We start from the raw sequence: 12,466 nt of genomic DNA, 5'->3' as shown, positions 1-12,466 counted from the left end.
CTGTGTGTTTGTGTGTGTATATATATATATATATATATATATATATATACACATATATATACATACATACATACAAACACACACACACACACACACACACACACACACACACACACACAGTGATACAGGGGAGAGCAGTGGGTGACATGGGGGGGGGCTGCTGCTGGGCAGTGGGTGGCACGGGGGGGGGGGAAGCTACTGCTGCTGGGCAGTGGGTGACACAGGGGGGGGGGGGCTGCTGCTGGGCAGTGGGTGGCACGGGGGGGGGGGGGGCTGCTGCTGGGCAGTGGGTGACACGGGGGGGGGGCTGCTGCTGGGCAGTGGGTGGCACGGGGGGGGGGGCTGCTGCTGGGCAGTGGGTGGCACGGGGGGGGGGGGCTGCTGCTGGTCAGTGGGTGGCACGGGGGGGAAGCTGCTGGTGCTAGGCAGTGGGTGGCACGGGGGGGGCTGCTGCTGCTGGGCAGTGGGTGGCACGGGGGGGGCTGCTGCTGGGCAGTGGGTGGCACGGGGGGGCTGCTGCTGGGCAGTGGGTGGCACGGGGGGGGGCTGCTGCTGGTCAGTGGGTGGCACGGGGGGGAAGCTGCTGGTGCTAGGCAGTGGGTGGCACGGGGGGGGGCTGCTGCTGCTGGGCAGTGGGTGGCACGGGGGGGGGCTGCTGCTGCTGGGCAGTGGGTGGCACGGGGGGGGGAAGCTGCTGGTGCTGGGCAGTGGGTGGCACGGGGGGGGGGGCTGCTGCTGGGCAGTGGGCGACACGGGGGGGCTGCTACTGCTGGGCAGCGGGTGACACAGGGGGAAGGGGGGGGGCTGCTGCTGCTGGGCAGTGGGTGACACGGGGGAGGGGGCTGCTACTGATGGGCAGTGGGTGGCACGGGGGGGGGGGGCTGCTGCTGGGCAGTGGGTGGCACGGGGGGGCTGTTGCTGCTGGGCAGTGGGTGGCACAGGGGGGGGAGCTGCTGGTGCTGGGCAGTGGGTGGCACGGGGGGGGGGAAGCTGCTGGTGCTGGGCAGTGGGTGACACCGGGGGTGGGGGGCTGCTGCTGGGCAGTGGGTGGCACGGGGGGCTGCTGCTGGGCAGTGGGTGACACGGGGGTGGGGCTGCTGCTGGGCAGTGGGTGACACGGGGGGGGGAAGCTGCTGGTGCTGGGCAGTGGGTGGCACGGCGGGGGGGAAGCTGCTGGTGCTGGGCAGTGGGTGACACGGGGGGGGGGCTGCTGCTGGGCAGTGGGTGGCACGGAGGGGGGGAGCTGCTGGTGCTGGGCAGTGGGTGGCACGGGGGGGCTGCTGCTGCTGGGCAGCACGGGGGGGGGCTGCTGCTGGGCAGTGGGTGGCACGGGGGGGAAGCTGCTGGTGCTGGGCAGTGGGTGGCACGGGGGGGGGCTGCTGCTGCTGGGCAGTGGGTGGCACGGGGGGGGGGGAGCTGCTGGTGCTGGGCAGTGGGTGACACGGGGGGGCTGCTGCTGGGCAGTGGGTGCCCCGGGGGGGGGAGCTGCTGGTGCTGGGCAGTGGGTGGCACGGGGGGGCTGCTGCTGGGCAGTGGGTGACACGGGGGGGCTGCTACTGCTGGGCAGCGGGTGACACAGGGGGAAGGGGCTGCTGCTGCTGGGCAGTGGGTGACACGGGGGAGGGGTTGCTGCTGGGCAGTGGGTGGCACGGGGGGGGCTGCTGCTGCTGGGCAGTGGGTGGCACGGGGGGGAAGCTGCTGGTGCTGGGCAGTGGGTGGCACGGAGGGGGAAGCTGCTGGTGCTGGGCAGTGGGTGACACCGGGGAAGGGGGCTGCTGGTGCTGGGCAGTGGGTGGCACGGGGGGGGCTGCTGCTGGGCAGTGGGTGGCACGAGGGGGCTGCTGCTGGGCAGTAGGTGGCACGGGGAGGAAGCTGCTGGTGCTGGGCAGTGGGTGGCACGGGGGGGCTGCTACTGCTGGGCAGTGGGTGACACGGGGGGGCTGCTACTGCTGGGCAGTGGGTGGCATGGGGGGGAAGCTGCTGGTGCTGGGCAGTGGGTGACACCGGGGAAGGGGGCTGCTGGTGCTGGGCAGTAGGTGGCACGGGGGGGAGAAAGCTGCTGCTGCTGGGCAGTGGGTGGCACGGGGGGGAAGCTGCTGCTGCTGGGCAGTGGGTGGCACAGGGGGGGAGGCTGCTGCTGGGCAGTGGGTGGCACGGGGGGAAGCTGCTGCTGCTGGGCAGTGGGTGGCACGGGGGGGGGCTGCTGCTGCTGGGCAGTGGGTGGCACGGGGGGGGGGGGAAGCTGCTGGTGCTGGGTAGTGGGTGACACGGGGGAGGGGGCTGCTGGTGCTGGGCAGTGGGTGGCACGGGGGGGGTGCTGGGCAGTGGGTGGCACGGAGGGGGGGCTGCTGCTGCTGGGCAGTGGGTGACACAGGGGGGGGGGGGGCTGCTGCTGGGCAGTGGGTGACACGGGGGGGGCTGCTGCTGCTGGGCAGTGGGTGACACGGGGGGGGGGGGCTGCTGGTGCTGGGCAGTGGGTGACACGGGAGGGGGCTGCTGCTGCTGGGCAGAGGGTGACACGGGGGGGGGCTGCTGGTGCTGGGCAGTGGGTGACACGGGGGGGGGGGGCTGCTGCTGGGCAGTGGGTGACACGGGGGGGGGGGCTGCTGGTGCTGGGCAGTGGGTGACACGGGGGGGGGGGCTGCTGCTGGGCAGTGGGTGACACGGGGGGGGGGGGGGGGCTGCTGCTGGGCAGTGGGTGACACGGGGGGGGGGGGGGCTGCTGCTGGGCAGTGGGTGACACGGGGGGGGGGGGGCTGCTGGTGCTGGGCAGTGGGTGACACGGGGGGGGGGGGGCTGCTGCTGGGCAGTGGGTGACACGGGGGGGGGGGGGGGGCTGCTGCTGGGCAGTGGGTGACACGGGGGGGGGGGGGGGGGCTGCTGCTGGGCAGTGGGTGACACGGGGGGGGGGGGGGGGGGGGGCTGCTAGTGCTGGGCACCATGTCCCCGCCACAGGTCACTGTCACCCAGCAGCCCTGTTCCTCGGGCAGGGGCGGCCTCTGGGAGCCGGGCGGGCAGGGGGTCGCACAGGGGGTCACATACCTCAGCAGCTCCCGGGGTAGATGCTAGAATCAAGTGGGCTAAGGGACCTTTTCCCCAGCTCCCGGCGCTGTTACCAGGGTCTCCTCAGTTCCTGCTTCCTCCCGCCCCACCCCCGGCGCATGGTACCGCCCTCCGGCCCCGCCTCTTAAAGGCCCCCGCACCCACATATAGGAAGGAAGAGGGGGGGGGGGACTGTGAGGGGTCACTGGTCTTGGGGTCTATGTACTAATCCTTGGAGAGACATAAAGTACCAGACAATCAGCCGCCATGTTACAGGCTGTGTTTGAAAAATGACAGCTGGGAGCTGATTGGTTGGTAGTTTATCTCTCTCTACTGTATCTCTCTCCCAGGCTTAGTACATAGGCCCCCCTATAACTGCGTGACTCCCACCTCACCCCCTGTGCCCACCGCAGCGGCCTCTGGTCTCTCAGTAATTCTCCTCATGCTCCAGTCACAGCTGAATGTTCATAAGTGATATAATAAATATATGTATCGTGTGTATACCGGGGTCTAGGCAGTAGGTCGGCCCCGTATGGTCGACAGGTACAAAATGCCGCAAAGCTCAAAAGGCCGACATGACGCAACAATGGCCGACACACAGATGGGCACTATTTTTGAAATTTCCACATTTTCCCAACATTTGTCGGATTTACTCCCCACATGGACTATAACTGGGAACAGCAACCTGTGGAGAGCGCCGCTGTGGCAGAGCGAGGCACCGGACCCAGTGCGTGGTGAGCGAGGCGAGCCCAGGAGGTTATACGTCTCTACTGCTGGGGGTCACAGAACACGAAATACGTGTAAAAACTAAAAGATGTAAAAAAAAAAAAAAAAACCACCTCACAAAAAAACATTGGGCCTAATTCAGATCTGATCGCAGCAGCAGATTTGAAAGCAGTTGAGCAAAACCATGTGCGGTGCAGATGTAACATGTGCAGAGAGAGTTAGATTTGGGTGGGGTGTATTCAAACTGAAATCTAAATTGCAGTGTAAAAATAAAGCAGCCAGTATTTACCCTGCACAGAAACAAAATAACCCACCCAAATCTAACTCTCTCTGCACATGTTACATCTGCCCCACCTGCAGTACACATGGTTTTGCCCAACTGCTAACAAATTTGCTGCTGCGATCAGGTCTGAAGTAGGCCCAATGTCATGTCCACCTTTTGTACCCGTCGACCTACTGACTGACACTGTAGATCTTCTTTACCAGAGAGAGAGAGAGAGAGAGAGAGAGAGAGAGAGAGAGTGCTGTGGACGCCTTATGGTGCCCTATAAATAATAATAGGCCCCTGGCTGACAGATCTCTTCATCTTGCCTGATGAGGGCGCTCTAACACCAGCACATGCCCCTCTCATCCTCTAGTAAGCGTGGTGGGGAAGGCAACAACACTATTTGCACTATACCCAGACGGCAGCAGGTGTATTCCCACAGGTCATCCGTCAGGGGTTGTGCCATGACACCATTTGTTTACTGCCCTGTGTGTGGTGCAATAAGAAGAGGTTGCGACAGGGGCGCTGAGTCTATATTTACCCCCCCCCATACGTGACTCTGTGGTCTGCACATTCACCTTGTATCACCAGTAAACCCTGCAGCGTCCGGGGGGCTCAATACCACAATCACCAAACCAGCTTGTACCTTTTTCCAGGTGAATCCAGTCACTCGTCGCACTAATTCCTTGTTCGGTATACTACAGGCCTGCTGCAGCAGGCGACATCCTTATAGCACAAGGGAAGTAGATCGCTCAGTAAGACGCGTTACCAATGCCGCAAGGATGTTCGCGTCCCACTATGGCTGGGGGGTCCCGAAAGCGCCACAATAGCTCATAAGCCCCAGCCTCCGCGTACCAGGAAGGTCGTGTTCCCTCTCACAGATATTGGGGAAGGTCTGCCAGGGGTGAACGTGGGGAAACTCATGCCCGACTCACAGTAAATGCCTGGGGCGGGGGTGACTCACACCAGGAAAGAGGAGAAGCCAGACAGCGCAGTGTCACACGGTGTAATAACAGGAAGGACAGGGATCTAGCGGAGTCAGGAACAAGTGTGAGAGAGTAAAGGTGACAGAGGTATCAGGTAATAAGACAGTAATAAGGTTCTGGGTACAGAGTCTGGTGATCAATAATGACCATGATAACCGGGTCACTGTTCTAGGTCGACAGGTCAAAAGGTCGACACAAGCTTTTCACATTTTTTTTTTCAATATTTTGGACTTTTTTATAGTTTACAATCCACATGGGTTATAATTGGGAATAGTAACCTGTGCCGAACGCAGCGGTGCGAGGGGACACGGTGCACTTTTTGGGGTTCCCCGTCACTTTACGATGAAAACGACACCAAAAAATTAAGAATTTACTCACCGGTAATTCTATTTCTCGCAGTCTGTAGTGGATGCTGGGAACTCCGTAAGGACCATGGGGAATAGACGGGCTCCGCAGGAGACTGGGCACTCTAAAAGATAGATTAGGTACTATCTGGTGTGCACTGGCTCCTCCCTCTATGCCCCTCCTCCAGACCTCAGTTAAGGAAACTGTGCCCGGAAGAGCTGACACAACAAGGAAAGGATTTGGAATCCAGGGTAAGACTCATACCAGCCACACCAATCACACCGTACAACTTGTGATAACCATACCCAGTTAACAGTATGAACAACAACTGAGCCTCAGTAATAGATGGCTCATAACAATAACCCTTTAGTTAAGCAATAACTATATACATGTATTGCAGAGAGTCCGCACTTGGGACGGGCGCCCAGCATCCACTACGGACTACGAGAAATAGAATTACCGGTGAGTAAATTCTTATTTTCTCTGACGTCCTAGTGGATGCTGGGAACTCCGTAAGGACCATGGGGATTATACCAAAGCTCCCAAACGGGCGGGAGAGTGCGGATGACTCTGCAGCACAGAATGAGAGAACTCAAGGTCCTCCTCAGCCAGGGTATCAAACTTGTAGAACTTAGCAAACTTGTTTGACCCCGACCAAGTAGCAGCTCGGCAAAGCTGTAAAGCCGAGACCCCTCGGGCAGCTGCCCAAGAAGAGCCCACCTTCCTTGTGGAATGGGCTTTCACCATTTTGGATGCGGCAATCCAGCCGCAGAGTGAACCAGCTGAATCGTGCTATAGATCCAGCGAACAATAGTCTGCTTCGAAGCAGGAGCGCCAACCTTGTTGGCTGCATACAGAATAAACAGCGAGTCAGACTTTCTGACTCCCGCCGTTCTGGAAACATAAATTTTCAAAGCCCAGACTACGTCCAGCAACTTGGAATCCTCCAAGTCCCTAGTAGCCGCAGGCACCACAATAGGCTGGTTCAAATGAAACGATGATACCACCCTAGGAAGAAATTGGGGACGAGTCCTCAATTCTGCCCTGTCCATATGGAAGATCAGATAAGGGTTTTTACATGACAAAACCGCCAATACTGACACACGCCTAGCCGAAGCTAAGGCCAATAGCATGACCACTTTCCACGTGAGATATTTTAGCTCCATGGTCTTAAGTGGCTCAAACCAGTGTGATTTCAGGAAATCCAACACAACGTTAAGATCCCAAGGTGCCACCGATGGCACAAAAGGAGGCTGAATATGCAGCACCCCCGGAACAACGTCTGAACTTCAGGCAGTGAAGCCAGTTCTTTTATTAGAGAAAATGTATAAGGCCGAAATCTTGACCTTTATGGATCCTAATTTTAGGCCCATAGCCACGCCTGACTGTAGGAAGTGCAGGAATCGACCCCGCTGGAATTCCTCTGTAGGGCCTTCCCGGCCTCACACCAAGCAACCTATTTTCGCCATATACAGTGAAAAAGTCTTGCTGTCACGTCTTTCCTAGCCTTTATCAGCGTAGGAATAACTGCATCCGGAATGCCCTCTTCCGCTAGGATCCGGCGTTCAACCGCCATGCCGTCAAATGCAGCCGCGGTAAGTCTTGGAACAGACAGGGCCCCTGTTGCAACATGTCCTGTCTGAGAGGCAGAAGCCCTGAGTCCTCTGAGAGCATTTCCTGCAGCTCCGGGTACCGAGTCCTTCTTGGCCAATTCGGAGCAAAGAATATTGTTTTCACTCCTCCTTTTTCTCAGCCCTTGGGTATGAGACGAAGAGGAGGGAATACAGAGACCGACTGGAACACCCACGGTGTTACTAGTGCGACCACAGCTATCACCTGAGGGTCCCTTGACCCGGCGTAAAACCTTTTTTAGCTTTCTATTGAGGTGGGACGCCATCTAGTCCACCTTAGGCAGTTCCCATCAATTTGCAAACTGCGTGAAGACTTCCTGATGAAGTCCCCACTTTCCCGGGTGGAGGTCGTGCCTGCTGAGGAAGTCTGCTTCCCAGATGTCCACTCCCGGAACGAACACTGCTGACAGTGCGCTTACTTGATTCTCCGCCCAGCGAAGAATTCTGGTGGCTTCTACCCTCGCCACCCTGCTCCTTGTTCCGCCTTGGCGGTTTACATGAGCCCCTGCGGTCTGACTGGATCAGAACCGGTTGGTCGCGAAGCAGGATCTCCGCTTGACTTAGGGCGTTGTATATGGCCCTTAGTTCCAGGATATTGATGTGAAGGCAAGTCAGTTGACTTGACCACAGACCTTGGAAATTTCTTCCCTGTGTAACTGCCCCCCACCCTCGGAGGCTTGCATCCGTGGTCACCAGGATCCAGTCCTGAATGCCGAATCTGCGGCCCTCGAGAAGGTGAGCACTCTGCAGCCACCACAGGAGAGACACCCTGGCCCTGGGGGATAGGGTGATTAACCGATGCATCTGAAGAGGTGATCCGGACCACTTGTCCAGTAAGTCCCATTGGAAGGTCCTCGCATGGAACCTGCCGAAGGGAATGGCCTTGTATGATGCCACCATCCTTCCCAGGACTCGAGTGCAGTGATGCACTGACACCTGTTTTGGTTTTAATAGATTCCTGACCAGTGTCACGAGCTCCTGAGCTCTCTCTATCGGGAGATAAACCCTTTTCTGGTCTGTGTCTAGGATCATGCCTAGGAAAGGCAGATGAGCCGTAGGAACCAACTGCGACTTTGTAATATATAGAATCCAGTCGTGTTGCCGTTACACTTCCAGAGAAAGTGATACGCTGTTCAGCAACTGCTCTCTTGATCTCGCTTTTATGAGGAGATCGTCCAAGTACGTGATAATAGTGACACCTTGCTTCCGCAGGAGCACAATAATATCCGCCATTACCATGGTGAATATTCTCGGGGCCGTGGAGAGACCAAACGGCAACATCTGAAATTGGTAATGACAATCCCGTACCGCAATTCTGAGGTACGCCTAATGAGGTGGATAAATGGGGACCTGAAGGTATGCATCCCTTATGTCCCGATTCACAATAAAGTCTCCCCCTTTTTAGGCTTGCACTGACCGCTCTTAGCGATTCCATCTTGAACTTGAACCTTCTCAGGTATATGTTCAGGGATTTTTAATTCAATATGGGTCTGACCGAACCGTCTGGTTTCGGGATTACAACATGGTCTAATAATAACACCCTCTTGTTGAAGGAGGGGACCCTTGACCACCACCTGTTAAAGATACAATTTGTGAATTGCAGTTAACACTGGCTCCCTCTCTTGGGGGGAAGCCCGCAGGGCCGTCGGTGAGGGGGCATCTTCTCACAGTCCAGCTTGTATCCCTGAGACACAATATCTATTGCCCAGGGATCGAACAGGGAGTGAACCCACTTGTGGCTGAACTTACGAAGGCGTGTCCCCACCGGGCCTAGCTCCGCCTGTGGAGCCCCAGCGACATTGGTGGATTTTTGTAGGGGCCGGGGAGGACTTCTGTTCCTGGGAACTAGCTGCCCGGCTCTGACAAGAAAGGACGCACCTCAGACTTTCTTGTTTCTTTATACGAAAGGCTGCATTTAATAATGTTGTGCTTTCTTAGGCTGTGCAGGAATATAAGGCAAACTAGCAGAATTACCAGCTATAGCTGTGGAGACCAGGCCCGAGAACCCTTCTCCACACAATCCTCAGCCTTCCATATGCCTCTTAAGTCGGCATCATCTGTCCAATGCATATTCTACAGGACACTTCAAACAGAGATCGACATAGCTTTGACTCTAGGACCCAGTATACTCATGTCTCTTTGGGCATGCTTTATAACTATTTATCTATCACTTAAGACAGCATCTTTAATATATTTATATTGCATACTAGGGTCTCATCTCTGCTGATAAAGTACCTGTCCACGCTGCCACAGCGCTATAAACCCATGCCGACACAATCGCCGGTCTGGGTAGTATACTATAATGTGCACGCTATCTGCAGGATCCCTGAGAATAGCAAGTGCTACCGTCTGTGCAAACAGGACACCCCAGGGGAAGATTCTCAACATATCCTGGCCCTAGTGGGGAAAGGATACAGCCTGAGAATTCTCTTGTGGGAAGCTGCCGTCTCTTGTCTGGAGATTCCCGCTCTTTTTCCTCATGAGAGGAGGGAAATTTACCTCAGCATTCTTCCCCTTAAACATGTGTACTCTCGTGTCAGGGACAGATGAGTCATCAGTGATATGCAAATCATCTATTATTTCAATAATCATATATTGAATACCTTATAGCCATCTTGGCTGTAACTTTGCATTATCGTAGTCGACAGTGGAGTTAAACTCCGTGTCGATACCAGTGTTTGTTATTTTGGATAGTGATCATTGTGAGACTCTGAAAGTCTCTGTGACATAGGGACAGACCTGGGTAGATTTACAGTCTGTTCCCTAACCTTTTGTGCAATAAATTCACCTTAGCACTTACACATATCCAAACAGGTGTCGGCGTTGTCGACGGAGACACCCTCTCACACACATATCCGCTCTATCACCTCCTTAGAGGAGCCTTTTACCTCAGACATGTCGACACACGCGTACCGACACACCACACACACAGGGGATGCTCTATTTGAGGACAGTTCCCCCACAAGGCCCTTTGGAGAGACAGAGAGAGAGTATGCCAGCACACACCCCAGCGCTATATAACCCAGGGATTACACTACAACTCAGTGTTTACCCAGTAGCTGCTGTATATACAAATTTTGCGCCTAAATTTATGTGCCCCCCCCTCTCTTTTCACCCTTTGTGTACCAGGATACTGCCGGGGAGAGCCTGGGGAGCTTCCTTCCAGCGGAGCTGTGAAGAGAAAATGGCGCTGGTGTGCTGAGGAAGAAGGCCCGGCCCCCTCAGCGGCGGGCTTCTGTCCTGTTTCTGACTAAAATTGGCGGGGGTTTTACACATATACAGTCACAGACTGTATTATGTGTATATATTGCCAAAAGGTATTCTTATTGCTGCCCAGGGCGTCCCCCCCCTGCACCCTACAGTGACCGGAGTGTGTGGTGTGCAGTGGGAGCAATGGCGCACAGCTGCAGTGCTGTGCGCTACCTTAATGAAGACCGGAGTCTTCTGCCGCCGATTTCATCTCCTTCTCTTCTGTCTTCTGGCTCTGCAAGGGGGACGGCCGCGCGGCTCCGGGAACGGACGATCGAGGTCAGGCCCTGTGTTCGAACCCTCTGGAGCTAATGGTGTCCAGTAGCCTAAGAAGCACAAGCTAGCTGCAAGCAGGTAAGTTCGCTTCTCTCCCCTTAGTCCCTCGTAGCAGTGAGTCTGTTGCCAGCAGATCTCACTGAAAATAAAAAACCTAACAAGTACTTTCTTTCTAGCAGGCTCAGGAGAGCCCACTAGGTGCATCCAGCTCTGGCCGGGCACAGATTCTAACTGAGGTCTGGAGGAGGGGCATAGAGGGAGGAGCCAGTGCACACCAGATAGTACCTAATCTTTCTTTTAGAGTGCTCAGTCTCCTGCGGAGCCCGTCTATTCCCCATGGTCCTTACGGAGTTCCCAGCATCCACTAGGACGTCAGAGTAAAGTAAACTCATGTCGACCAATAGCGGTCGACCTAAGTTGTGTCGACTCAACGACCCATACCCTGCAATCTGGTGGACAACTTGCAATAGATAGCACCTATCCTTGTGTATCAATGCCTATTTCCCTATTGATTATAAGCTTGCGAGCAGGGCCCTCCTGCCTCTAGGACAGGCATGTCCAAACTGCGGCCCTCCAGCTGTTGAGAAACTACACATCCCAGCATGCCCTGACACAGCTTTAGCATTCTCTGACAGCAAAACTGTGTCAGGGCATGCTGGGATATGTAGTTTCACAACAACTGGAGGGCCGCAGTTTGGACATGCCTGCTCTAGGACTATTTGTTATTACCCAGTTTTGTTATAACATTGTTATTTCCAATTGTAAAGCGCAACGGAATTTGCTGCGCTATATAAGAAACTGTTAATAATTAAATAATAAAATCCTATCGGTAATAAGACAATAAGCAGGAGCCGGCCATACACCTGTACCGGATAATAAGCGGTGTATGGGGCTATGCTACTGCAGATACGATCGCTTACACAGGTAAAGCGCTACTTTGAGCAGTCTCCGCGTGTTTGAGCACGAGATGGACTGCGCAAAAGTGAAAATGGGCGCTTTACTTATCTGAGTATTGTGCATATCCGCCAGATGGACGTGCGCGCCACAACATCGGTTGCTTGCGTAAGTCCTGGGTCACGCAGGGCGCAGTTCTGAGAGAGAAAACTCAGGAGACGGCACAGGCCCACTCGCGACACGCCCAACAAGAGACTCTTTTTGCATTTATATTTGCATACCACCCATATTCACCAATACATCACAATGGTCTTCTCACGGACTTGCAATTAAGCACACAGCTGCGCGCATTCGCAATGTGTTTCTGAGGATACTGCGCAGTTAACTAAACATCGGCCATTTGCAAAAATATTGGCATTGCTGACCAATTAGAATGAGACCCATAGTGCAACGCTGTATGTAGTGGGCTACTCACACTCACCCTGGACACTGACCAGCCCTGGAGACCCGGCCACTTACTGTAATATGGATCAAGGCCTGGACAGGACCCCTTTGACTCTCCTCCATAAAGCGCAAGTAGGGAGTAGCAGCCAAATGTAGGTACCAGGAACAAATCAGGACTCTGCAACCAGCGGGAACGGTTCTGGACTTCTTGATCCACCTCTTGCAGTTTATTCTTGAACTTTGCAGACTCTACCATTCCCTTCGTGGATCTAGCATCGATATCTGAGAACCTGGCAGGTCTAAGGGTTGTACAGGCCGTCCTATCAAACTTAGAGCCACAGTTACTTATTCAACACTGGACGAGCCTACGTGTGACCTCAGTACCGGCCCTGATTAATGGTGGTACTGGATGTGGCGTTCTGGTTTCATATTTTATGCTGACTTATGTGTCTATAAAGCCACTCATGTATGGAGCGAATATTTTTGGTTTGTATGAAAAATATGACCCCTATTGTAAACGCCCAGTCCTGACACACTTCCTGTTTTGGGTCTATAGAAACAGGCCTTGGGCACGCAGCAGATCAGCTTCCACAAAGACACCACATGGG

The 12,466-nt window shown here is 55.4% G+C and overlaps 1 protein-coding gene across 2 annotated transcripts in view; it reads right to left on the bottom strand.

The window, feature by feature from the left end:
- Positions 1 to 4,965, bottom strand: part of LOC134933820 (BH3-interacting domain death agonist-like) — a 41,860-nt gene extending 36,895 nt beyond the window's left edge. Inside the window, exon 1 of one of the 2 annotated variants that reach the window (XM_063929310.1) lies at positions 4,680 to 4,965. The gene's annotated coding sequence lies outside the window, so the exon portion shown is untranslated. Of the gene's footprint in view, positions 1 to 3,042; positions 3,159 to 4,679 lie in introns of those variants that run through there. The other variant, XM_063929309.1, reaches the window with a different exon arrangement.
- Positions 4,966 to 12,466: the final 7,501 nt, after the last annotated feature.

Source organism: Pseudophryne corroboree, chromosome 6, assembly GCF_028390025.1.
Source record: "Pseudophryne corroboree isolate aPseCor3 chromosome 6, aPseCor3.hap2, whole genome shotgun sequence".
Classification (NCBI taxonomy): domain Eukaryota; kingdom Metazoa; phylum Chordata; class Amphibia; order Anura; family Myobatrachidae; genus Pseudophryne; species Pseudophryne corroboree.
Note: the sequence above shows the minus strand (reverse complement) of the source record. Positions and strands in the feature narration are given on the sequence as shown.